Below are 26065 nucleotides of genomic sequence, written 5' to 3' on the forward strand. Positions count from 1 at the left end.
CTACTGGCTCGGCATTATTGTGGTGCCACACACGGAGAGAGAGATGTCAGATTTAGAGAGGTGAGTAAACGGCGGGAGTAGAAGAAGTTCAGTTTTGGAAAGGTTGAGTTTCAGGTAGAGAGCGGACATGATGTTAGAAACTGCGGCCAGACAGTCACTGGTGTTCTGTAGTACAGCGGGGGTAAGGTCAGGGGATGAGGTGTATAGTTGTGTGTTATCAGCATAAAGATGGTAATGAAAGCCAAATTTGCTGATGGTCTGTCCAATTGGGGCTGTGTTGAGAGAGAAGAGAAGAGGGCCAAGGACTGAACCCTGAGGAACCCTAATAGTGAGAGGAAGAGGGGAAGAAGTGGAGCCAGCGAATGATACACTGAAAGAGCGGTCAGATAGGTAGGAGGAGAATCAGGAGAGAGCAGTGTCTTTTATGCCGATTGAGTGGAGAATAGAGAGTAGGAGGTGGTGGTCAATGGTGTCGAAGGCTGCAGAGAGGTCAAGAAGAATGAGCAGAGAGTGATCGCCATTATGTTTTGCTGTCAGAAGGTCATTGGTTACTTTGATGAGTGCAGTTTCTGTAGAATTTAGGGGGCGGAAGCCGGACTGTGATGGGTCTAGAAGAGAGTGAGCGGAGAGGTAACTGGTAAGGCGGGAGTGGACCAGGCGCTCCAAGAGTTTAGAGATGAAGGGAAGATTGGAGACTGGTCTGTAGTTGTTTGTGCAGGAAGGGTCAAGAGAGGGCTTTTTAATAATGGAGTAATGATGGAGTGTTTGAAGGAGGAGGGGAAAATACCAGAAGAGAGGGAGAGGTTGAAGATTTTAGTTAGGTGAGTAGTGACGACTGAAGAAAGAGACTGGGGTAGATGTGAGGGGATGGGGTCAGTGGTGCATGTAGTGGGATGAGAAGAAGGGAGGAGCCTGGAGACTTCATCTTCTGTGACTGGGTCAAATGTGGAGAGTGATCCAGAGGGGATGTGGGGGGGGGGGAGTCACGGCACTTGGTGGCTGGGAGCTGATTTCCTGACGGATGGTGTCTATTTTCTCTGTGAAGTAGGAGGCCAAGTCCTCGGCACAAATGTCTGTGATGGGGGCCTGCGCTTTAGGACTGAGGAGGGAGTGAAAGGTATCGAAGAGTTTTTTGGGGTTGTTGGATAGTGAGGATATCAGGGTGGTGAAGTAGGTCTGTTTGGCAAGGTGAAGGGCAGAGTTATATGTTTTTAACATAAATTTGTAGTGGATAAAGTTTTCTGGTGTCCGAGTTTTCCTCCATAGGCGTTCGGCACTTCTAGAGCAACGCTGGAGAAATCGGGTTTGCGGTGTAAGCCAGGGCTGTTTTACTCTGCGTTTGGAGGTTCTGAGGGTGAGGGGCGTTACTTGGTCCAGCGTGCTTCTGAGAGTGTTATTGTAGTGGTTTACAGCGAGATCAGGACAGGAAAAAGAGGAGATTGGGGACAGTGATGAGTGAAGGGAGTCTGTAAGTGTATGAGGGTTAATGACTTGCAGATTTCTGAATGTGTGATAGGTAGGAGTGTGCTGGGGCGGGCGAGGATTTGTGAGCGTGAAGGAGAGAATGTTATGATCAGAGAGGGGAAGAGGGGAGTTATTTAGGTGGGGGATTGAACTAAGCCGGACAAAGACCAGATCAAGGGTGCTTCCGTCTTTGTGTGTCTCAGAGGTTGAAAGCTGTGAGAGGCCAAGAGAAGTGGTTAAAGATAGAAGCTGGGATGCAGATGAGAAGGTGGGGCTGTTTATGGGGATGTTGAAGTCTCCCAGGATAAGGGTTGGTAAATATGAGGACATGAAGTGCGGCAGCCAAGCAGAAAAATGGTCAAGGAACTGGGTGGCTGAGCCTGGGGGACGGCATATGACCGCTACTCTGAGGGAGAGGGGATGGAAGAGCATGATAGTGTGGACCTCAAAAGAGGGGAATGAGAGTGGTGGTACTGGGGGGATGACCTGGAAGGTGCAATGTGAGGACAGGAGTATGCCGACCCCACCACCAAGTTTGTTAGCAGGTCTTGGGGAATGGGAAAAATGCAAGCCACCATGAGAAATAGCGGCAGGGGAGACCATGTTAGAATCCGGGATCCAGGTTTCAGTGAGGGCCAGCAGATTGAGAGCGTTGGTCAGAAAGTAGTTGTGCAGGAAAGGAAGCTTGTTGCATACAGACCGTGGATTCCACAGTGCGCAATTGAAGGAGGGAGATGAAGGAGTACAGCTGATGTTAATAAGGTTAGCAGGGTTTCGATGTGAGGTGGGGGAAGGGTTCAGGTTGGCAGACGGTGGTCTGGGGTTAGGAAAGATATCCCCTGAAATGAGTAGTAGCAGTAAAAAGAGAAAGAGCAGATAGTTTTTGGATTTGTGACATGGTTTCTTGTGCAATACCTTTGGATGGGACAGAGTGAGATTTGTCAGGAAGTTCAAAAGAGCATGGGAGCTGTACATGGGAGAGGGAAGGAGTGAGGGGCAGATATGGATGAGTGGTGATGGAGGGGGGATAGGGCGGTGGATGTGGATGAAAAAAGTACACAGGAATATGGACACAGGAATAAAATACATAGTTAGCAGAGAGTACAAAGTGTGAGTTACCTGACTCCTGCCCTCAATGACTGCCGTTGAAATGACTGTGAGACACTAGTCGAATAGGACACTTTGCTGAAGAGGACACGTGCATGCACCCCACACCACGTGCACCCGTTACGATGCATCTAGATTTATAGGAAGGACTATAGCATCAGGTGAGAGGGATTGTGGGAGCTGCTTGTGACTAAATTGCCAGCTGCTCAGCTCACCAGGGGGGTGGAGGGCTGATCAAAGAAACAGGCCTAGCTCACTATGCCTGACACAGAATAACACCTTTCGCCATCAGATTAAGTCTACAATGATGGCAGGACAGACAGTGAATACTGAGTACAATGCATCAAATAACAGAGCACAGATACAGCAAGCAGACACATTACACCATAGAAATTCAAGATGACGGTTCAGCAGATGACATAGATCACAGCAAGCAGAGATGTTATACCTGTGTGAAGATAGAAGAGATGGATGGGCGTTAGTCAGTTGCTGTTGAAATGACTGTCAGACACTTGTCGAATAGGACACTTTGCTGAAGAGGACACGTGCATGCACCCCACACCACGTTGGGGTCTTTGGGGTCTTTGGGTACTTCCATACGGCTCCCAGGCATAGGTCTTTAGCTTTCTCGTTGCCACTTTCTGAACTTCTCCCATACTTTTGGATTTTATTTTGTATCATCCAGCACTTTCTCTATGCAGCAGACATAGCTGATACATTTTGTGCGGTGGCTGACTAGGTCATGGTTTATGTAATATGTTATTGCGCTATTTATCTTAATCCATTACAGCTGAGGTTGTCAGGTGCAGCAAGAAGAGCAGGAACCATTTTCTTTTGACCTTGCAACATGTAGAAACTAAGTCCTTGCAAAAAAAAAAGTGGTAATTCTGCACAATGTAATAAAACCACAGGGCTGTCGCACTCCGATAGTCTAGCCCACCATGTCGTCCTTGTATAGCACACGCTATTTAACAGGTTAACCCTTCATACAAACAGTTCATTGTTTAATGAACACACTGAATAATACCTGGTGCAGGTGTAACTTGGTGCGGGGGGGGGGGGGGGGTAGCCATGGGCGAGGCACTCGTCTTCAGCACCCCAACACGTTACATGAAAGTGTTGTAGTGTAATGCTGTTTTGCAATCTCAGTTACTGCAGTTAGTTCCTACACAGGGCATAGTAGTCAATAGGAGTTAGCCATTGGCTACTGCGCTCTGCATAGTAAGCGACCAAGGTGACAAAGCTCTCAGTGTAATGAAGTCACCTTCGTCATCTCTGTCTCTACCTAAGCAGAGCGCAGCAGCCAAAGACAAAGTCACCTTGAATGCTCCACTCTGCATAAGCAACAACCAAGATGTCAGAGGCCAAGCAGCTGATCAATCACGTGCACTGCATTGTTCTCTCAGACAGCTCAATGTGTCTCCTCTCAGATGTAATTTTGCAAGAGAGTAGAGACAGAAATCAGCTGGGGGAGATGTTCAAAATTACAAACGTCCCCTGTAAAAAAAAAACATTAATAATATAATAAATTTTACACTTTCACACATTTTTCTAATCCTAACTAGGGTTAGAGCTAAAGTTAGAGTTAGAGCGAGAGTTAGGGTTGGAGGAAGGTTTAGGGTTAGAGCTATGGTTAGGATTATGGTTGGAGCTAGAGTTAGAGCTAGGATTAGGGTTAGAGCTATGGTTAGGATTATGGTTAAAGCTAGAGTTAGAGCTAGAATTAGGGTTAGGGTTAGAGCTATGGTTAGGATTATGGTTAAAGCTAGAGTTAGAGCTAGGATTAGGGTTAGGGTTAGAGCTAGGGCTAGGGTTGGTTAGGGTTAGGGTTAGAGCTAAGGTTAGGGCTAGCTTTAAAGCAATAAATAGTTACATAAAAAAACACACAGAAATGTAATAAAAATTAAAATGTAAAAATAAGTTATTATAACAATATATAACTTCTTATTTTTAAAACTCTATGTTGAATTTCAGCAAAAAGCTTAAAAATAAAGAGGGCCAAAGAGTAAATTAGAATTATACCAGCATGTTCAATAAAATACAATAAATGTGATTAGGGGATAAGGGGTACAATACTTGACTGGTGGAAGGGACTCAGAATGCTAACAGTCCACGGGTTAGAGGGCAAAAATACTTGTCGTTCCCCAGCGCTGGCAACCCCAAGCTCCGCCACTGTCTCACTCACTAATTAGCTTCCATAATTCCGCTGAGAATACTGTGCTATTATTTTGTGTATTTGTCTTGCTTGTCCTCAGCACTCACTCTGGCTCCGCATGTCGTGGCTCGGGGCCACATGGTTGGACCAAGGTTTTAAGCATCTCTCTGGCTTGACTAGCAAAATGTGAAAATGATATTCTGTACACATGCAAACCACTGTGCTATAATTTAATACTCACAGCAGCCCTGCCGGCTAATGATATTTGTAAAATAATTCAGCGGCCAGTTAAGAGATGGAAGGAAGCAGAAAACTTCTCCCCCGCCCGGCGCCCCCCACTGTTCTTCTTCTTTGCAGCAAGCAATTCCGTGTTACCAAACACAACTACCGAAGATTTTAATGACACTATCCAATGCACTATTATCTGACAATTACCCACAATGAAAAACAGATTTTAGATGTTTCTTACTCTGGAAAATTTACACCAGTCGCAATGTACAGTATATATCTCATATGCCTGAAACTTATACCGGTACTTCCTGACTTTTAGTCTAATTAGTTCTAAACATTTTCCAGGGCCAATTTCATGAAAACCTGTTTCCTGACCTATGTGTCTGAGGTTTAGGAGGAAGATGGAGTACCTAGTGGAAACCCACACGAAGACTGTTAGGGGATGTTCTCACTGTATTTTTTTCCCATTGCATTTTTTTTGCATGTCCACACCATAAGGCGTAAATGCTGCCATTTTTTATACAAAAATTCTTCTGCATTTAAAGGGGTTATCCAGGACTATATATAATTTTTTTTACTATAAGCCTAAGAACTAACAAGCAGGTAGTTGCTAACTACTTGCCTGTTGTGCCCGGTGCCAATTTCTGTTGGCACAAAGCAGTTAGAAACCGCTCCTGTGACTTCTGCTGATGTCACGTCGACAGAGCAGGGACTTCTCTTTCCCTCTTCTCTGTTGACAAGATGTGACTGCCAATGTCATACTGATTTCCAACCGGCTACCCACTGCCTAACTGTGGGGAGCCGGCAATCAATCAGCATGACGTTGGCAGTCACGCACCATCGACAAAGCAGTCCAGAAGAGGAAGATATGCTTGGCTGATGTGGAGCAGCTGAATCGCCGTCAGGAGTGGTTGAGGACTGTTTATAGGTCCGTAGTTAAAAAAAAAAAGAAGAAAAGTAGTTCTGGATAACTCCTTTAACAGTTCAGGCAACTTGAATGTAATTTCATTAACACACATGGCCACCGTATATTTGGAACTGTGCTTTTTTGGTGCCTTTTTTCCTTATAGGCTTCTATAGGGAGCCTAAAAAATGCATGTAAAAAATACAATTGTATTAAATTAAATTAAATCAGCACCAAAAGGGTACAAAAAACGCAACAAAAAACAGAATTATAGCAGATTGCTATAGGACATTTTGGTAAGGATGCCTTTACAAAACATGAAAAAGAAAAGCAGTGGGAAAAACATAACGTTTCTGCACATTGGAACATGCAGCTGCTCCTCTGTTTATTGCGTTTTTGTTGATTTTTTTATGCATATTTATTTTATGCATTTATTATGTAAATTTGACTTTTTAATGCAATTGTAGATACAGATACTGTACGCTGTAATTCTGCAGTTAAAAGATTCCCCACCCCTGCTCTAAAGGAAAAATTGTATTGAGATTGCTATTTGTCATTAAATAGCCTCATTACGTGATTAGTGAGAAAGTCAACACTCTATATATCTTTTTATACTTTTATATCCCTCTATTATTTATTCTAGGGACACATACGTTTGGCCTTATCTATGCCGATTGCAGTAGACCACTAATGATAGTGATCACAGCAATGGCCACTTAGATGTAAGTACCATCAATGTATTGGCACTAGAGATGAGCAGATCAGGCAAAAGTAGAATTTGTCTGTTCGCACCGTTTTTCCTGCAAAATTTAGATATGTGGAGAAGTTATTCTTCGCATAATTAATGTCCCTTTTTATCTTATGGGGTCTCTACAAACCCCAGAGCATAATTAACGTAATATGTAAAAAATCCTTACACTCACCCTCCGCTCACCTCTCCGACCACTCCACTCCTCACCTTAAAATGTCAGGTCTTCATTGCATTTTCCGACCCTGCCACTCACGCTAAAATTCCCGCGTCTCTCACCCTCAGCCAGGACTTTTGGATCTGATGAATCTCGAGAGTGTTCTGCCCAAGTACGCCATGACATTATCGTGCACTGTGACCTTGTGCGAGCATATAAAGAACTTCAGAGCTAGCGTCGGATACAACAAGGATCGTATGGGTGATGGTAAAGAGTGGAAGCTCCAGACAGTTAAGCAGTTTGGTGAGTATAAGCATTTTTTTTAACCTTTTGATGGCTCTTTACGGTGCAGAAAAATTGCGGCTAGCGGCCACCATTTTGCTGAGTCCACATGGAAGCGAATTACTAAAAATCTCCATTTTGGCCAATTCGGATTTTTGTAAAATTTGTATAGAAATCAGTTCAACTCAAATTTATTTGCTCATCTCTATTTTGTCTCTAGAGTGGAGGTGATTTTGCAAATCAGTATTGCTTATCACACGTCGGTAGTCCGTGGCTGCCGGACCAGAGCCCAGAGTATTTACTCCTGCTGGGCGCCTCTTCTGATGAGTAGATGTGACGCTCACAGCCCTCCCTGGGAGATGGGGTTACTCGGAGCTGGGTCGGTGTAAGGGGGTAGCGGGGGAGGCAGTCGTGGCCCGGACCCGGTCAGTGCCCAGTGCGGTCACATAAAAGATTTAATGGGCTTTCAGGGTTGAGTGGTATTTTCCGACTACGCCACCTGCGTTTTCCGGTGATGAGCACCAGCGCTGCTTTAGTCCACTGAGGCCGGTGTTACAGGCAGCTAAGATGGGACGGCTCACCGCAGGCGGAGCAGGCCTCAGGGCAGTGTGAGGATGAATGGTGGGTGCAGTGCCGCGCAGGAAATAACAGGCTGAAGCGGGGTGTGAAGCCATACAGGGTTTTTACTCACATTCAGATGAACTTTAGCCGCAAAGCTTCCCTCTGCCCCTCGCGGCGTACTGCGGCCACCAGGAAGGGGGTCCAGCACTTTCCAGGTAGATCAGGAGCACCTGTCGAGATCCCTCTAGTGTGTGTTCCTCTCCTTGATGAGTTCTCCCACTAAGTCTTCTCCTGACTGTTTGTGTGGTTAGAACAAGGTGTAAGGCCGGGTCCCACTGGATAAACGCAGGTAGAGAGATACAGGTGGCGTAAGCCGCTCCGTCTCTATCCCTCCTGGGATCCACTTAGCCTCCGGGCTTTTCTGATTAGACCTGAAGTAACAAAGTCAGATACTGCGGGCCGGTCACGCCTCTTGCAGCAGGAATCCCTCTGACTAGGCCAGAATAAAGAGTACAGGTGGCGTATACCGCTCCGTCTGTATCCCCCTGGGATCCTTTTGCCTGTGGAGCCTTTCCCCTCTGCTCCCCTCCAGGCCTTCTTAGGTAGGGACCTTTACCGGGCAGAGACAGTGGTTAACTCTGACCCATTCCTCGTCTCAAGGCCAGAGAACGAGGACCGTGTATCTTTGATAGGCTGCAGGTTCTAGCAGAAGGCCACAATCAGCGGTGAAGATCACAATCAAAGGACCTTGAACCTAAGATGGCTGTAGATTAAATATGAAAGAATAGGTGTAACCTAAAAGTGTGTCCTCCACCCTCATCCACTACATGGTTCCCCCTATCTTTGTTTCCCCCCATCTCCTCTATCCCGGGCCAGGGCAGCACCCTGGTGCATTTAGGCCCCCTTCAGGACAGGAGTGGTGTAGTGTTGAATGGTGAAGTGGTGTCCTGAGTAGTGTTGAGCCACCCCCGTAGTGTTCGAGTTCGGTTCGGTTCGTCGAACACCCGTGTGTTCGCCGAACTGTTCGTCGAACTGTTCGTCGAACACCTTCGAACACCGTTAAAACCAATGGCAGGCAAACAAAAACACATAGAAACACATAGAAAACACCTTCAAAGGTGTCCAAAAGCTGACAAACTGCTCAGAAGACATAACTAACACATGGAAAAGTGACAAGTACATATAGTCATGCGAAAATAAAAGAGGTGGAGGAGTAAAAGGAGGGGGAGACACAGATATAGGCATGTCATGCCCTTCTAAAATCCAAAAAGTGAGAAGCCGACACGGCCAGTCCGCTCCTGCCCGTGCCACCTCCGTGTCGCCGGGTGTGTGCCAGAGCCGCGGTGAACCCTGATGGCCAGCCCCCCTCTCCCAATACTGGTGCCTGTCCGCTGGTGGGTCGAGCGAGCCCCCCTGTGGTGGAGGCAGCTCTAAGCTTTTTAATTTAAATTGTCTCTCTAATTTGAATGAATACACTTTAAATCCATTTACAAGGATCTATTGGAGGGCAAGTCTCATGCCAGCAGCCGCGTAATTCCAGCTCCAGTAGCGTCCACTAAAGCTGCTGCAGTTAAAAAGATTTTATAAGGATCGAGCTCGGCTGTCCACCGCAAGGCATCCTACTGCCAGTCCCAGCCCCTATGCCTTGGGGTGCCTCCTGATGCTCTTCACTGAGTATCCCGTGGTCCCGAAGCATTTCCTTTGAAAAAATGAAGTGTCCAAACTACAGGTGGTGTAGCTTGCTTAACAGCCGGGATAATCCGCTGACTAGCAGACCCTGCTACTAGGCACAAAGTATTTCCTGGGCTAGATGCAGTTAAAAATTTGTAATTAGATACTCTCGTTGGATGCTGAGAAAGCATTCCATAGAGTCTCCTGGCACGCCATATATGATTCTCTTAAAAAGCTTGGGGTAGGGGTCTAGGGGACCCTTTTATAGCCAAAATCACGGTCCTGTATCGCAATACGTCACCTAGGCTGAAGATAAATGGAACTGTAGCACCCTGAGGGCTCGGTTGCTACAGAGGTATTGCACCTCACCCAGAGGTGTGATATCTCACTCTCAGGTAAGGATGTAGTGTGGATCAGGACCCGACACCTGCATGCATTACACCACATTGCCGTGGGGCAGGGCGACCAATATGCCCCTGATATGGGCACGACAGTCCCTGTCCCTGGCTGGAGTGGGGGGAGGGAACACTGAGGAAGGGGAACCCTGTAGTGCAGGAGCAGGGAGGAAGCAGTTCCTGGGTGCATTGAGAAGGGAGTATAAAAGGTGGGCACCATCTTAGTTCAGTGCAGAGAAGTCTGAGCAGAAGTGGCAGGGAGCAGGGGCTCTGCATGAGCTCTGCTCCGGAGGCGGGCCTAGTAACAGAGGCCCAGGCCTGGAAGAGGGAGAAGGAAGGAAGAGGAGCGGAGAAGGCTCCAGGAACGAGGAACGAAGGGATCTCAGGGGTGCGGACGGGCGAGTCGCCACCGCACGCCAGAATCCACCTGCGTGGAGGGGTCAGGCCAAAGGGGGAGACCGGTCCCCGAAACTAGTGGAGGCAGGAAACGACCCTCACCTAGAAACAGGAGGCTGTGACATTTTATGTGGCGCAGCCCCTCGCTACACCCGCTAGGAAGGCACCACATAGGGTCAGGGAAACTGGCGCCAAGTTTACCAAGAGGAGGCCCGAGGCAGCCGGACAGAAGGGTTGGTAAGAAAGGCCAGACAAAGGACACACAAAGGGGGTCCTGTGAAGCACTCCAAAGTTATCTGGGAGTTGTCTGAGCCCCTCACCTGGTGAGCACAGTACGACGTGGGCAGCCGTTACCTGCAGACGTGGTCTGGATAATAAGAACTGTGAGTAAAGGCCCTGGACTGCATCACTGACTCCGTGTCATTACTGCTGCTGCCCTGCACCATCACCCCCATCCTCCGCATACACTGCCCTGAGGCTATACTCCTCCCGTGGGGAGTTATGCTACGCTCTGCTGCACCCACAACACCAGCCTCAGCGGTCTGCCCTGGAGCGGCGGTTCACTCTGACCGCAATCCACGGGTGGCGTAGTCGGACATTTAAACATCAAAACCACATAAATAGTTCCGCCACTGGTTTGACCGCCCTGAGCCACGGAACCGGGTTGCCGCCACGGAGACTACAACCACCAGCATCCACCAAAAAGGGTCCGGCTCCGGGTGTCCCAAGGCCCAGGGGGCGCGTCAGAACATTTTCATCACCTTTCACAATCACCAATGGGACAAGGCAGGGATGTTCTCTGTCCCCTCTCTTATACATCCTAGTGACGGAGCACCTGCTCTCATCAATTCGCCATAACCCCAATATTAGGTGGATTGAGGTGGGAGGCACCGAGTACAAGTGCTCTCTATTTGCTGATGATGTCCTAGTATATATCACTCAATCATATATATCCATCCATGCTGTTATGGCTGAAATAGATCACTTTGTTACATGGTCAAATTTTAAAATCAATGCAGCGAAGTCTGAGGCCCTCGATGTCTCCCTCCCCAAATCCATATAGGATTCCATCCAGTCCAACTTTCCCTTTGCCTGGCCCTCACAGGGTATCAAATACTTAGGAATTCCTATTCATAGAGACCTCTCCCATCTATGTTATCTTAATTTTGGGCCCTTTATTGAACAACTCCATACAGACCACGGTTGGCAAGTTAGAACTGTAAGATTCACTACGTGAACCACTGGTGTTTTGTGGAAAAGCACATGTACACTGTGTTCCAAATTATTATGCAAAAAGTGTTTAGGAGTGATAAGGGAAGAATTTGTTTGTTTGTCAGTTAAACTCATTGATGGTGATGTGTGTCAGGGCTCTTTATATCACTGTAAGCAATTGCAGACACCAGTGCTAATTAGTTTGGCAGGTGTGTCCAATGAAAGGCAAGACTACTTAAGAAGGCTCTCTCACATTATTCAGCAGCCTACATTTTCTGCCAAAATGGGAAAGAAAAAGGATGTGTCGGCTGCTGAGAAGCAACAAATTGTGGAGTGTTTAGGTCAAGGCATGACTACAATCAACATTGTGCGATGATCAGGATGAAGTGTCTTGGCAATCAAGAAGTATGTAGCTGATTCACAGTACACACGTGTGCGTGCTGATAAGGGCAAATTGAGGACTCTTTCCTACAGGCAATTACGTCAGGTTGAAAGAGCAGCGGCAAAAAAGCCTTGTCATAGCAGCAGACAAGTTTTTGAAGCTGCTTGTGCCTCCAACGTCCCCCGAACAACAAGATGCAGGGTCCTTCAGAGGTTTGCAGCTGTGCATACGCCATCCTGTCGACCTCCTCTATCCACTTCACACAAGCAGAAACGGCTCCAGTGGGCCAAACATTACATGAAGACTGATTTCAAAACTGTTTTGTTCACGGATGAGTGCCGTGCAGCGCTCGATGGTCCAGATGGATGGAGTGGAGGATGGCTGGTTGATGGACACCCCACGCAAACACGGCTACAGCGCCAACAAGGAGGAGGTGGAGTAATGTTTTGGGCTGGAATCATGGGGAGAGAGATTGTCGGCCCCTTTAGGATCCCTGAAGGCGCTAAAGATGAACTCCATAATGTATGTGGATTTTCTCAAACAGCACTTCCTGCCATGGTTCAAGAAGAAGATCCGTGTATTTCACAGCAAGATCATTTTTCTGCATGATAATGCACCATCTCATGCTGCACATAAAACATCTGCATCTCTGGCTGATATGGGCATAAAAGGGGACAAACTTATGGTGTGACCCCCATGCTCCCCTGACCTCTACCCCATTCAGAACCTTTGGAGCATCATTAAAAGGAGTGTCTATAATGGCGGGAGGCAGTTCACATCTAAGCAACAGCTCTGGGAGGGTATTCTGTCCTCATGCAAAACAATTGAAGCAGAAACCATCCAAAACCTGACAAATTCAATGGACGAGAGAGTTCAGAAGCTCCTTTCGAACAAGGGGTCCTATGTGAAAATGTAACATCACCTAGAATAAACTTTTGAGTTGAAAACTGTTTGATTTCAGTTTCTAACAACCTGCTAATGCTTTTAATTTCAAAAATGACCATTTTTTTGGTCTTTATTAAAATGAAAAGGTTGATCGAAAAGTTTGGGGGATCTAAGAGTGTGGCAACCTAGTAGTCATGATTACTTCGAATTCTGACAATATGAGGGTCATGCTGCAGGTAGTGCAGCAAGAAGGCACTTATGTGTCTTGCGCATCTCGGAGCCCCAAAATTATTTTCCGGGCTAGATGCAGCTAAAAATTATTTTTAATTTTAAATCTGCTGGAGCTTATTATAGATGGCCTAATAGGATCAGTGCTGCACACTGCTACAAAGCCCAAATTATTTTCCAGTCAAGATACAGATAAACATGATTAGTAATTTGAAAGCTTAAAATGGTTGGTAGGGTGATTTTAAACAATCATCAAGCTTTTACTCTCCCCAGGATGACACAGGGGTAGAAAAGTCGTTTCGGATCCATGATTTTTTTCATCTTTATGAACGTGAGTCTGTCTACATTATCAGTGGAGAGCCGCGTGCGCTTATCTGTCAGCACACCACCAGCAGCGCTGAACACACGTTCAGACAGAACGCTGGCTGCGGGGCATGACAAGATCTCCAAGGCGTAAGTGGCTAGCTCCGGCCATTTATCCAGATTGGAAGCCCAAAAAGAGCAAGGGTCCAGTGACACAGTCGTGGCTTCAATGTTTACTTGGAGATACTCCTGTACCATCGTCTCTAGGCGTTGACTATGTGTCAGACTTCTTGTCTCCTGTGGCCTTGCAAAGGATGGGCTAAAAAAGTGGTGAAATGATTCCGCAAAATTGATGTTACCACCAGATACTGTGGTTCTGTTACGGTTTGAGTGCTGAACACTTGACGGTCCCACGGTTGGCAAGTTGGAACTGTGAGATTCACTACGTGCACCACTGGTATTTTGTGGAAAAGCACATGTAAGATTCTGCAACAGTCTCTGCTGATACTCCTGCATGCGTGCATCCCTTTCTATGGCAGGAATAATTTCTGCAAATTTACTTTTGTACCGGGGATCTAACAGTGTGGCAACCCAGTAGTCAGGATTATTTCTAATTCTCACAATTCGAGGGTCATGTTGCAGGTAGTGCAGCAAGAAGGCACTCATGTGTGTTGCGCATCCAGGAGCACCAAGTCCCTGTTGTGTTGGTGGCGAGGTAACAATCATGCTTCCTTCCTCTGTCCTCTCCCCCCAACCTCGCACAACAGAAATGTGATCAAGGTCTCCCTCATCTGATGAGTCTTCCATCAGTTCGTCCTCCACTTCTTCCTGGGCTCCTGCACCTTCCTCACTAGTTTGGCTGCTACCATGCGCCCTGGTAAAACCATCTCCCCCACCCTCACATGCCTGCCGCCTTGGTGCTGCCGACCGTCTGGACCTTGCAGATGTTAGCCCTTCCGCATACAACTCCTCCTCCTCTACTTCCTCCACCTCCTCTTGTGCCACCACCTGACTCCGAATTCTGTTTTACATGTGCTCCAGCATGTAAATCACCGGAATAGTCATGCTGATAATGGCATCGTCAGCACTAAACATCTTCGTCGCCATTTCAAAACTGTGCAGAAGGGTGCATAGGTCCCTGATCTGAGACCACTCCTCCAGCGTGATTTGCCCCACCTCTGAATCTCGTTGGCCCAGGCTATACATCAGAACGTATTGCACCAGGGCTTGTCGGTGCTGCCACAGTCGCTGCAACATGTGCAGAGTTGAATTCCACCGGGTAGGCACATCGCATTTTAGCCGGTGAAGTGGCAGGCCCAACGACTTCTGTAGAGATGTAAGTCGCTGAGCTGCGGGATGCGAACGGCGGAAGTGAGCACACAGCGACCGTGCCCTCTGCAGAAGGCCATCTAGTCTGGGATAGTGGGCTAAAAATTGCTGGACAACCAGGTTCAACACGTGAGCCATACAAGGCACGTGTGTGACATTGCCCCGGCGAAGGGCCGCACCCAGGTTTGCAGCATTGTCGCACACGGCCTTCCCTGGTTTCAGGTCCAGTGGAGACAACCATTCATGAAATTGGTTCTCCAGAGCTGACCACAACTCCTCAGCTGTGTGACTCACATTTCCCAGACATTTCAATGTAAAAACCGCCTGATGACATTGAGCCCTACTGCCAGCATAGTAAGGAGGTGTGCAGGATCCCTTCTGCGCAGTTAGAAAGCTTGTGGCATGACCAGACAGGCTTTGGGTGCAGGTGGAAGACCGAGAGGAGGTTGAGGAGGCAGAAGCAGTGGAGGAACTTTGACATAAAGAGGATTGACGCACAACTCGTGGGGACGGCAAGACTTGGACAGCAGCCCCTTGTCCTGCTGTCACCATAGTTACCCAGTGCCCAGTCAGCGACATGTAACGCCCCTGTCCATGCCTACTCGTCCAAGTGTCTGTGGTGAAATGCACCCTGTCACACACAGAGCTTCTCAAAGAAGCGGTGATGTTGTGTGCGACATGCTGGTGGAGCGCAGGCACACCTTTCTTTGAGAAGTAATGCCGACTGGGCATCTGGTACTGGGGCACTGCGACGGACATAAGGTCTCGAAAATCCTCTGTGTCCACCAGGCGGAAAGGCAGCATTTCTGTAGCCAAGAGCTTGCAGATGGTGAAATTCAACCTCTTAGCTTTCTCATGGCTAGGAGGAAATGGTCTTTTACTTGTCCACATCTGAGGGACCGAGGGCTGGCTATTGTGCTTAGACGGGGTTGATAAGGATGTCCCCGGCAAACTGCCGGTCTGTGAGGAAGATGCAGGCGGACATGTTAGGTTGCCTTGATCCAAAGGTGGTGCTATCGATGTCGGACAGCGCTCAACACCAGCTGCTGTTACCACCTCCAAAGAAAATGATGACCTGCCAATCACGCTGGCTGTTGCGGGTAAAGAGGTGGCAGGTCTGCGCCCCAAAACAGGTGTGACTGCTGTCCCCCAGTCACAGAGGATGAAGAGGCCGCGGATGCACAAGATATGGCAGACGGTGGTTGGCCCGGCCGGCTAGGCCGCATTGTAGCACACTGAGCTTCCCACTGCAACTTATGCTTCATGTCCATGTGCCGGTTCATGCATGAAGTACTCAAACTATGTATTTTTTGGCCTCTACTTAGCTTTTGCTGACAAATGTTACAGATAACACGAGTTGGGTCATCTTTATCGATCTGAAAAAATGCCCAGGCTATGCAAGGCTTAGCACCCATGCGACCTGAAGAGCCACCACGACTTGTGGTGAGAGGCAGAGTTGTGTTTGAGGATACAGTTGTTGACGTGCTTCCAGTACTACGTCTCTGTCCAGGAAGGCGCAACCTGACCTCGTCGTCACTAGCATCTTCCTCCACCTCCTCTGCTGACCTCATCTCTTGGCTGACTGTGGGTTGACAGTAAGTGGGATCTCCAACCTCATCATCATCACCCTGTGTGTTATCACACCCGTTGTCCTCAGAGCCAACCTGTTCCTGCCCTGACAAAAAACTAAAGTTGTCGCTCCAATCAGGTATTTGAGTCTTAACATCGTCTTCCTCATTGTCTCCACCAACAGGAGTTACAGTTTGGGAATGAGGGTCTACATTATGGTCAGAACCTTCTGCGTCTGGTCCTGGATCCGACTCATAAAGATTCTGGGCATCAGTGCAGATCATTTCCTCGTCTGGATTCACAGAAGCGCTGGAGTCGACCTCTGATTCCCAGGCTATAGTATGAGTAAACAGCTCTGCAGACTCAACCATCTGTTCTACCTCATACTCAGACGGGCAGCTGGAGATTTGGGAGCTGTGAGGAAGCAAGTGCGATTTGGGTGACACCTTTGAGGACTGGAGTATTTGTGATGTTGAAGTTGATGTGGAGGAGAGCCCACTTAAAGGAGCACTTGATATCCGTTGAAGCACCTGCTGTTTTTGTGCCTCATCTGGAATTTGTAGCGATTGGCGTGGCCGTAAGAAAGGGATCTTATCACATTGTCCGCTAAAAGAAGTAGACATTTTAGTTTGGCTGGAAGATGGTCTTTCTTCTGCAGATGTTACTGTTGCTTTAACACCTACCCCACGGACACAACATTTTTTCCCCTTCCCAACACGCCTATTCCCCTTTCCACCAGCAGCAGGCCTTTTTCCACTTATTTTGTTGGTTAACTAATTCACAACTCTGGAGTTGTTTGCACAAAAAAACAATGGATGGTAACCGAGCAGAGCTGAGTGGCCAAACTGTGGTATTAGGCCAAAACTATTGGCTGGGTTAGATGCAGAAAAAAATATATTCAGTTTGCAACCTGATGGAGGTCAGTATAGATGGACTAATACAACAAGTCCCACACACAGCTAGAAGCCCAATATTTTTTCAGAGGTAGATGCAGAAAAAAATATATTCAGTTTGCAACCTGATGGAGGTCAGTATAGATGGACTAATACAACAAGTCCCACACACAGCTAGAAGCTCAATATTTTTTCAGAGGTAGATGCAGAAAAAAATATATTCAGTTTGCAACCTGATGGAGGTCAGTATAGATGGACTAATACAACAAGTCCCACACACAGCTAGAAGCCCAAATATTTTTTCAGAGGTACTGTAGATGCAGATAAAAATTAGTTTTAATTTGCAACCTGATGGAGGTCAGTATAGATGGACTAATAGAGAAAGTCCGACAAACTGCTAGAAGGCCAAATATTTCTTCAGAGCTAGATGCAGAAAAAAAATATATTCAGTTTGCAACCTGATGGAGGTCAGTATAGATGGATTAATAGAACAAGACCCACACACAGCTAGAAGCCCAATATTTTTTCAGAGGTAGATGCAGAAAAAAATATATTCAGTTTGCAACCTGATGGAGGTCAGTATAGATGGACTAATACAACAAGTCCCACACACAGCTAGAAGCCCAATATTTTTTCAGAGGTAGATGCAGAAAAAAATATATTCAGCTTGCAACCTGATGGAGGTCAGTATAGATGGACTAATACAACAAGTCCCACACACAGCTAGAAGCCCAATATTTTTTCAGAGGTAGATGCAGAAAAAAATATATTCAGTTTGCAACCTGATGGAGGTCAGTATAGGTGGACTAATACAACAAGTCCCACACACAGCTAGAAGCCCAATATTTTTTCAGAGGTAGATGCAGAAAAAAATATATTCAGTTTGCAACCTGATGGAGGTCAGTATAGATGGACTAATACAACAAGTCCCACACACAGCTAGAAGCCCAAATATTTTTTCAGAGGTACTGTAGATGCAGATAAAAATTAGTTTTAATTTGCAACCTGATGGAGGTCAGTATAGATGGACTAATAGAGAAAGTCCGACACACTGCTAGAAGGCCAAAGATTTTTTCAGAGCTAGATGCAGAAAAAAATTATATTCAGTTTGCAACCTGATGGAGGTCAGTATAGATGGATTAATAGAACAAGACCCACACACAGCTAGAAGCCCAATATTTTTTCAGAGGTAGATGCAGAAAAAAATATATTCAGTTTGCAACCTGATGGAGGTCAGTATAGATGGACTAATACAACAAGTCCCACACACAGCTAGAAGCCCAATATTTTTTCAGAGGTAGATGCAGAAAAAAATATATTCAGTTTGCAACCTGATGGAGGTCAGTATAGATGGACTAATACAACAAGTCCCACACACAGCTAGAAGCCCAAATATTTTTTCAGAGGTAGATGCAGAAAAAAATATATTCAGTTTGCAACCTGATGGAGGTCAGTATAGATGGACTAATACAACAAGTCCCACACACAGCTAGAAGCCCAAATATTTTTTCAGAGGTACTGTAGATGCAGATAAAAATTATTTTTAATTTGAAACCTGATGGAGGTCAGTATAGATGGACTAATACAACAAATCCCACACACAGCTAGAAGCCCAAATATTTTTTCAGAGGTACTGTAGATGCAGATTAAAATTAGTTTTAATTTGCAACCTGATGGAGGTCAGTATAGATGGACTAATAGAATGATGCTATGCCCAAAAGATTTTACTTCACTAGGTGCAGTAAAAAAATTGGTATTCTATACACAGGTGGTATATCTTGCAACACAGATAGGCTACTCCACTGACTAACACACTCTGCAATAGACCAAAAAGGATTAGCTTTGCTAGATTCAGCCAAATGCTGTGAAAAAAACTTGCACAGCACTGGCACAGACCTGCCTGGCAAAAACTGATAGGAACTGATGTAACCTAGTCCTGAAAAGGACTCCAATTACAATTAGTCTTTACTCCCACAACCTATCTATTTAAGAGCACAGACCTCCCTGATAAAAGTCGTAGGAAATGCTGTAACCTAGTCCTTAAAAGGACTGCAATCACAACTATTCCCTACTGCCAAGCTATCTGTATATTTGTGCGAAAATTGGCTTGAAATTAACAAGGTATAGCGCACACAGCAACAGCGGTGCCGTCTAGCACGCAGCTGCAGCAGTGAGAAAATGGTGGCGACAGGGAAAATGGCTTGGTCTTATAGGGCAAGGACATGTGACATACACTGCCAATGACACATGCCCTTGCTTGTGTGAAAAAAGCACTTCGCTCCGTGTGTGCGCTGCTGATAGGCTGACAGATTGCACCTCCCCACTGCAAATGCGGGAAAGAGAAAAAAAAATGGAGATCTTCATTGTTCCTGCAGAGATCCATCCCCTGCCCCTCCCCCCACCCCGCTGTACACTCAAACTGCGTATTAACATTAATTTTCATCATTACTGAGAAAAAATCCAGTTATGATTTTGGTGCACGAACAGTTATCGAACATAACCTCGAACAGCCGAATTTTTATCAAATTGTTCGTGTTCGCCGAACGGCTCGAACACCGCCCAAAACAGCTCGAATTTGAGATTGGCGAACAGTTCGAGTAGAACAACGCTCATCTCTAGTCCTGAGAGATGCTCCATCCTTACCTGGAAGAGGAGATACCACACCTCTATCTTAGGTGCAGTACCCCTGTGGTGACTGAACCCTCAGGGGCGCGACATAAACCATGAACAACGTGAGATGTGTTTCCTGCCACAATGATGAAGTTGGGCTGGGCCAACTAATCAGAAGAGCCTCCGGGGATGATGTCAGATAGGCAGAGGGTCGCAGCGCTCTGGTCATGTGGCCATAGACCCCAATGTGGACAATGGACCAGGGTCCTACAAATCTTTTTGCTCAACTCCATTGCACATTGGTTATTTTATTTTTAATCATTTTGTCCTCTGTTAGGTACATTGTTTTAGAAACTTTAAATATTCCCATATTCCTAGCCAGAAATGCAGCACGGTCATGAGCACATTGTAGACGCACCAGCTGGGATTTTGTGCTACACTGGCATAGTAAATTAAGAAGGAGGAAAGCTCTAAGGTCGAAACAATTAATATTAAATGTTCCATTTACAATTGCATTTAATGCCATATAATTGCAAATTCCTATTATCTAACAGTGGGAAATTTACTGTGAAATATTTAACTCTTGTCTGGGACGTGGTTTAATAACAGAGACCCGATGGCAGACTGGAGGAACCTTGCCGTAAAGAGAAAAAATCAGAACTCTGCCTTTCTTATCTGTATCATTATCGTTGTCACCCTGTGTGTCATTCATACAATTGTGTGCGGATGAGATAATAACTCGAAGGTTTTCAGTTCCAGGGCTGCAGAAAATCAAATATTCTGTTTCATAAAACTGATAATTGCAGATAAAAGTCAGCAACCATTTCTCGGCTGCAAATTGGAACAATTATATGGTTCAATAATCTTAACTGATTTGGGTCAGTAACCTTTCTGAAAATTAACAATTCTGTGTTTTTAGGAAAACAATGAGTAATTTGCTAGAAATGCCAATACATGGTAAGGTGATGCAACCTATTACAAAGATAATAATAGAGTAGCGCCACTTCTGTATGAAACAATTTATGGTGTGTATGTCAGGCAAGTACAGATGTTCCGAATCCTCACCTCAAATTGAATTTTGTTAATTTCTGCAATTTTTCATTATATAAATTCAGAACCGTTTAGAGGCTGCAATTTATACCAAAATCACTAAGACACATATAGCATAAATATTGTGCGACAGAATATTGCAGAATCCTGTTTTGCTTTGTTCACTTTTTTTAAGGACTTGTGCACATCCAGTTTCCACAGACTGACAAAATGGAGAAGATGGAGAAACTTTTTATGAATAGCATAATTGACCCAATTCTCTCGGATGAGAAAATACACGCTTGTCTGCACCTAGCTGATCAATTTGCTCCACTTGTCTGGATTACAAATGTAGCAATGGTTATCATGACCCCAAACGCTCTATCTTGATAACTTGTCCCAAAAAATTATCTCACTCAGAAGGATGAAAATAATTTAAGATTGCCCAACCATTGATTGATATTGAAGTTAGGTGTTGAATTGCACTTTTTTTGTGCTGTGATATCTCAGCCTTGTTTTATCGGAGTCAAGGTCACCTATGCTTGATCTGTATCTGGATCCTAGATGAAATGTAAGGAGGAGCACATCTGCACCCACTTCATTTTTGCAATACGACTACAGATTTGTTCACAATTTGCAAAGATCCCATGCTTGGTGTCAGATTAGGATTCCTCGGGCTCAATAGGGAAAATGATTCTGAAAGCCCAACTTTTATCTGCTCTACAGATCATCAATAAGGCATAATATATCATTAATAATCATCCCTTGGGAAATAGACCCTAGTTATAAATGATTGGCTCTATAGCCAGATCCAAATGTGGTTGTCTTCTGCTGGAACCTATTTTGTAATATGGATACAATTGAGTGAAAGGAGGATTGTTTCTGGATTCCTCTTCTCCCAAATTTCCTGGTATTTGCACAGATGGTGGAGCACAATAAACATAAGACTAGAGTCTCAATCCCAAGACACAGGTATGTGTCTAAATGTTCCTTAAATAGGTCTAGGGGGTAATGTCATCGATTCACTCTGGGTAGCTTGCAAAACCCAACAAGGAGCACAACAGAGGGCATGTGTGTTCACTTTCCATGCATAGGATTTTTCAGGGTGCAGTCCATCTATGATAAACCCTACTGGAAGTCTAAGGATATGTGTGTGGTCATCAGGTTCCCTCCCCCTTTAGTGCCACTTAGGAGAAAAAAAGCACAATCTTGGACTTTTCATACAAAAAACCCCTCAAATTGAGAACCTTCTTGGCTACTGGTGTCAACTATTTTATGGGCATCAGAGGCAAAGGAATATTTGACTTCTATAATAGAGCACAATTTGTAGCGTTTTGTAGTGAGGCATGGTACAAGTTTGGTAAAGCTCCACAGCAGCAAAGATTCATTTAAGAAAACAGTTCCCACTTCTCAGCGTCAGACATATTCATGCGGTAATTTCCCACCTGACCCTCCTCCCAGCCCTTCTTTTGATTACTAGTCCCTGCAGAGTCCTGGCAGTATCAAGTCAGAAGACCAGTGGGAATATAGTGTGAGAGTAACCGATGCGAGAGAAGTCACTTGACACATTATTTGGTGGGAAAAACATTTTTTATTTTAAGCTTTCAATGCACTTTGCACATGAACTCACTTATGTTTCAGTTGGATGCATTGCTCAGTTTCTTGAGATCGACCTGCTGGGACATGGTTTGCCATGTAAATGGACCTGTACAGAAAGCTGCTCTATCCCATCTCTATTTGTCTGACTTCGCTGTGCAGTAAATCTTTTTGGGATTAAATTTAAACTAGCTTTCACCAGAAGAGAAGTCAGATTTTTCTGTCAGAATTTAGGAAGAATGGAGCGCTAAGCTATTCAAAACGTGTCAAAAGATAGAAAAAATTACAGATTTTAAATATTCTATTGATGTAAAAGCTTTAAAAATTCAATTACCAATTAAAAGTGAAATATATATATACATTTGGGAGAATAGGTTTTTGATACGCTGCCAATTTTCCAAGTTTTCCCACCTACAAAGAATGGAGAGGTGTGTAATTTTTATTGTAGGAACACTTCACCTGTGAGAGACAGAGTCTAAAAAGAAAATCCAGAAAATCACATTGTATGATTTTTACATAATTAATTTGCATTTTATTCCATGAAATAAGTATTTGATCACCTACCAACCAGCAATAATTCTGGCTCTCACAGACCTGTTAGTTTTTCTTTAAGAAGCCCTCCTACTCTGAACTCATTACCTGTATTAATTGTGTGGCACCCCAGGGGTCTGGTTACCACAGTAATAGAAATATTATGTCTGAGAGCAAGTGGGAGGTTTCTCTGGTCAGGAGCCCTAATCATGCAACACGGACCACCCAGACCTGGGAGGGGAGGAATCTGCCCTTATAAACTGGGTCTGGGGTGGGATTAAGACAGACAAAGCCTCCAGAACAAGCAGAGCAGTGAAGTTCCAGACACAGGGAGAGTTACAACAGGAGCTCTGTAGGAGCAGGAGTGAGTGCCAGAGGCTGGAAGCTAGAAAGCTCGCCTTGGCTGAAGACACTAAACCCGGACACGGAGTCCGAGGCTGTGGGGATATCCAGGTCCAGCAGCAGAATCCAACCGGCAGGGGATTCCATGTCCTCTGGCCTTAGAAACCCGAAGGCACGGTCACAACCAAGGAACCAGCACCGCCATCGTGAAGCGGAGGCTAATGGAATGCCCCAAGTCACCGGCCATATGGGTGAGCACCACACGGTATACTCAGGGACGTGGGCTACTTCTACCCGCATAGAGCAAGGTAGCCAGGAAAGAGTGCAGATAGTCGGGGAGGCCTACAACTCCACCTGGCCAGGGGAAATCCTGCTTGCTCACAGACTGACCAGGCCCCTACTGCTAACCAGTACTCCCGGGAGGGTCTGCTTTATACCATCAGTAAAGACCCTGAACTGCACCACACGTCTCTGTGTTTCATCGCCGCACAAACACCATTACTACTGGGACGCTCACACCATCACTCTCATCATCCACACTAGCTGCCCTGAGGCAATACTTCTCCCGTGGGGAGTTATCCCATACTCAGCTGCGCAAACAACATCAGCCTCTGCGGTCGGCAGCGCAGCGGCGGTCCCCACTGACCGCAATCCACGGGTGGCGTAGTCGGACATTGTTATTACTTAAGACTGCCACTGGTTTGACCGCCCTGGGCACGGACCGGGTCACCGCCACGGAGAACTACAACCCCCAGCGATCTGGCTCCAGGTATTCCCCTGCACAGCACAGGCCCAGGGGGCGCGTCAATTGCACCTGTTTGCACTCGTTACCCATATAACAAACACCCGTCCGCACACTCAATCAATCATACTCCAACCTCTCCGACATGGCAAAGACCAAAGAGCTGTGTAAGGACACCAGGAACAAAATTGTAGACCTGCACAAGGCTGGGATGAGCTACAGGACAATAGGGAAGCAGCTTGGTGGGAAGGCAACAACTGTTGGTGCAGTTATAAGAAAATGGAAGAAACACAAGATGACTGTCAATCTTCCTCGGTCTGAGGCTCCAAGATCTCGCCTCGTGGGGTAAGGAGGATTCTGAGAAAGGTGAGGAATCAGCCCAGAACTACACGGGAGGACCTGGTCAATGACCTGAAAAGAGCTGGGACCATAGTCTCAAACATTAGTGTTAGTAACACACTACGCCGCCATGGATTAAAATCCTGCAGGGCACTCCTGGTCCCCCTGCTCACACCAGCACATGTCCAGGCCTGTTTGAAGTTCGCCAATGACCATCTTGGTGGTACAGAGGAGGCATGGGAGAAGGTCATGTGGTCACATGAGACTAAAAAGAACTTTTTGGTATCAACTCCACTCGCCATATTTGGAGGAAGAAGAAGGATGAGTATAACTCCAAGAACACTGTCCCAACCGTGAAACATGGTGAGGGAGGCATCATACTTTTGGGGGTGCTTTTCTGCAAACGGGACAGGACAACTGCACCGTATTGAAGGGAGGATGGATGGGGTTATGTATCGCAAGATTTTGGCCAACAACCTCCTTCCCTCAGTAAGAGCATTGAAGATGGGTAATGGCTGGGTCCTCCAGCATGACAATGACCCGAAACACACAGGCAGGGCAACTAAGGAGTGGCTCCGTAAGAAGCATTTCAAGGTCCTGGCGTGGCCTAGCCAGAACCCAACAGAAAATCTTTGGAGGGAGCTGAAACTCAATGTTGTCCAGTGACAGCCCCGAAACCTGAAAGATCTGGGGAAGATCTGTATAGAGGAGTGGGCCCAAATCCCTGCTACAGTCTGTGCAAACCTGGTGAAGAACTACAGGAAATGTCTGACCTCTGTAACTGCAAACTAAGGTTTCTGTACCAAATATTAAGTTCTGTTTTTCTATTGTATCAAATACTTATTTTATGCAATAAAATGCAAATCAATAATGTAAAAATCATACAATGTGATTTTCTGTATTTTTTTAAGAGTCTGTCTGTCACAGTTGAAGTGTACCTACAATAAAAATTCCAGACCTCTCCATTCTTTGTAGGTGGGAAAACTTGCAAACTCTGCAGTGTATCAAATACTTATTTTCCCCAATGTGTATGTATATATATATATATATATATATATATATATATATATATATATATTGTAATGCAGCGGCTTGTGGCATTACTGGAATGTCCAGGGGGTGTGTTCTGGCTGACCATTTACCTCCCCCTCAGGTGACTGATCACGTGACTGTGACATCATCACAGGTCCTGTGTGCACAAAAGGGGTATATAAACCCTGGTATTATTGAAGCAGGGAGTGAAAAGAGTGGCCTGGTGAGGCCTAGTGAAAAGAGTGGCCTGGTGTGGCCTAGAGAAAGAGTGGCCTGGTGAGGCCTAGAGAGAGAGGCCTGGTGAAGCCTGGAAGGCAGAGGCTGGATCCCCCTGTGTTTAGGATACCAGTAGCCTTGGAGGGCGAGAGGCCTCTTCCTTGTGTGGGACTCCACTAGCCTGGAAGGCAGAGGCTGGATCCCCTGTGTTTGAGATACCAGTAGCCTTTGAGGGTACGTGGCCCGGAGGCCACATCTGGGAAGCCTTAAAGCCACAGCTGTGGCAGAACCGAGCTGACTGAAGCAGCTACGAGCCGGCGAAGGTAAAAACGCTGCTTGATGTGGACATTGATACTGTTACCTTGCTGAAGGCTGTGTCTGGAGCCAAGTGGGCATATCTGTCACTGGAAAGGCTCTTGGATGTTATATGTGTAACATGTTGGCGAGCCACTGAGATGGACTATGTTATGTCCGGTTTATGAGGTGTGATAAACTGCTGGACTACATATTACCGGAAAATGTTGCATGTGTGCTTTAATTGACCCGGTGAAGCGAGTACCCCAGCGTAATGAATAGCGCTACCCTACAATATATATATATATATATACAGTATGAATGTATGTATACAGTACCGGTCAGCAGTTAGGACACACCTGTTCATACAATGGCTTTCCTTGTTTTTATTTGAATGTGCAGTTTGTAGGTTGAGACTGAAGACAGCAAAACCACAAAAAGGCATGAAACAAGAAGAAAAGA

This window comes from Phyllobates terribilis, unplaced genomic scaffold (assembly GCF_046119375.1).
Source record: "Phyllobates terribilis strain yellow unplaced genomic scaffold, ASM4611937v1 Scaffold_7__3_contigs__length_470593459, whole genome shotgun sequence".
Taxonomy (NCBI): domain Eukaryota; kingdom Metazoa; phylum Chordata; class Amphibia; order Anura; family Dendrobatidae; genus Phyllobates; species Phyllobates terribilis.